The sequence below is a fragment of the Manis pentadactyla genome, chromosome 2, assembly GCF_030020395.1.
Source record: "Manis pentadactyla isolate mManPen7 chromosome 2, mManPen7.hap1, whole genome shotgun sequence".
NCBI lineage: Eukaryota > Metazoa > Chordata > Mammalia > Pholidota > Manidae > Manis > Manis pentadactyla.
Genome location: NC_080020.1, coordinates 137359313 through 137361798, shown reverse-complemented (window position 1 = coordinate 137361798; position 2486 = coordinate 137359313).

Genomic DNA, 2486 nt, shown 5'->3' with positions numbered 1-2486 from the left:
GACGGGGCGGACGGCGGGGGGCCGGGGGCGGGGCCTGCGCGGGGTCTGCGCGGGGCGGGGCTGGGGGCCGGACCACCGGATATCGGACCTCGAGACTCCCCTGTGTGTCCTGAGGGCGGCTGGAGCTGGCGGCGGGCGTCTGCGAGACCCGTTCTTCCTCTGCTGACCCTGGGCAGGGTCCCCAGCCTCTGAGCCTCTGTTTTCCTCCAAAAAATGGGGGTGAGTCCCAACAGCCGATTAGAAGGTGTGCTCCTGGTTAAGGTAAAACAGACTGTGTAGCTTCTCCCCAGAATGAAAATGACTTTTTTTTCTGAATATACAAATTACAGGTACTCACTGCAAATAAAACAATACAGAATAACAATGAAGAAAGGGGAAAAACACCCCTGAAATCGCACCCCGATCTTTAAGCTCTTGGAGACTGTCCGCTCCTGCACTTCTTTACCCCAGGGTCCCGCAGGCCACCACCTGCCCCTCCAGCAAGGGGCTGCTCCCTCAGCCAGGTCCTCCTGGAGCCGCCCAGCCTTGACCCTGACCCTGAAAGGCATCTCATGGGCTTCACACCCGTGACTTTCCCCGCAAGGATTTGCCATCCCCAAATAAGTTAGCAGCCAGGACAACTCAGCGGGACTTGAAGCCTAGTGTCACAACTGAGTCCATCTAGTACTAACTATGCCAGTCCCACCAGAGGTCTCCGTCACCTCCGTGCTCCCTATGATGCAGCATCTTCACAAGCATCCACCTAGATGAAATTCCTGACGTCTGCATGAAGAACCCCACCACAGCAGTCCCCAGCCCCTCAACTGGAGTCCTTGAGGTCAGCACTGGCCTCCCTCTTCCCTCTGGCGTGCCATTAACACCGTCTCCTCCAACTCTTCCTTCTAATCATCTCCCACTCGCTCCTTCCCTAACTCCTGCCACCTACCTAAGTCGGGCCTTTTCCCCTTCATGCCAATGCTAATAAAACAGCACCCTAAGGGGTATTGCTGTCTACAAAGAATAACCTCTTACTTCACAGAGCTTTTAGTAAACCACTGCTCATTGATCTTATTAAAATTCCCTTTTATCACATCACTCTTGTGTTTAGAAAACTTTTCTGCCCATTCTTCTAGGCTTAGCCAATATATATGCCTACAGTAGCGTCTCTGGAGTCCTCAAGCCACAGTGATTTCTTCCTTTACTGAATATCATTAATTTTCACTGCCTATGCTTTTCAGTTCCTAGAGTCTTAGGCAAAATAAGGGAGCTCCTTTTCTAGAGGATCTCCAGATCTTCTCCCAGCTGTGACCAGAAATGGGAACCCAGAGAAGGTAATACATTTGTCTGATTCAAGGACTCCACTTGGTGTGCTAGACAGAACTGACATGGGAAGCCTCTGTTCTGCTCTGAATACACAGAAATGTTAGGTGAATACCTTCCTACCAATTTAATGACAGTTAATGTGGGGAGATTTGAAAGCAAGGTAGAAATAAAATGCTTGACAAAAGGAAACAAAAATATAATTGGGGAGAGATCAGAATAGGAAGTTAACAGTTCTCAATTTCAAAAGAAAGAAAGTGATATTGGTGGACCTTGAGCTTTGTCCAGTATTTTCTTTTTAATTTAGGGTTATCTCTTTACTGGAATATATCATTTCCAAACTAGTAGAGGGGATAGAAAATAAGGAAAATACAATCAGTGCAATAGAAGCCAAGAAAAAAAATAAAAACAATAAGTGAAACAAAGAACAGGTATGGAAAATAAAAAGCACAAAAGAAGGATGAAAAATTAAAGGCATATATGTTGGTGATCACAATAAATGTAAACAAATTTAACTACTTGCTTAAAAGAAAGACTCTCAGATTGAAAGTATTTTCTTCTATTGTTGTTTTAATGTAACTGGCTTTTCAAAGGCACACGAAAACGACATACAGAAAGATGGAAATAAAGGGAAAGGACACAATAAGGTATGCTCAGTAACCAAAAGAAAGTTATTAAAACATATAAAATTAAAATTAATAGAAATATAGAAATACTTTTTTAAAGATAAAGGGAAGACTCCACCAAGATGTATTAATATTAATTTACAAATAACTACATAGTCTTATTTCTAGTACAAAACTGACAAACTATGAGGGAACATTCAAAATCCACAATCATAACAGGAAATTTGGAATCTATTCTGATTTCCTATTACTTCTTAAGTGAATTTTTGGTAGTTTCCTTTGAAAACTGTCCACATCATCCAAGCTTTCAAAATATGGACATACAAGTCTCACTGTAACTGAATTATGCTGCCTCACTCATTTATAATATTATTTATTCTCTCTCTGCTTCCCTGATGGGATTTGCCACAAGTATGTCTATTTGATTCATCTTTTCAACAATCAGCTTTTCTTTACCGTTCATCTTTCTAGCTTCCAATGAAAGTAGAAAGAAGGCGAATGAAATTGTTTTCATTTTCATCAGTACCTGTCTTTAACTTTATCACTCCTTTCTATAGAATT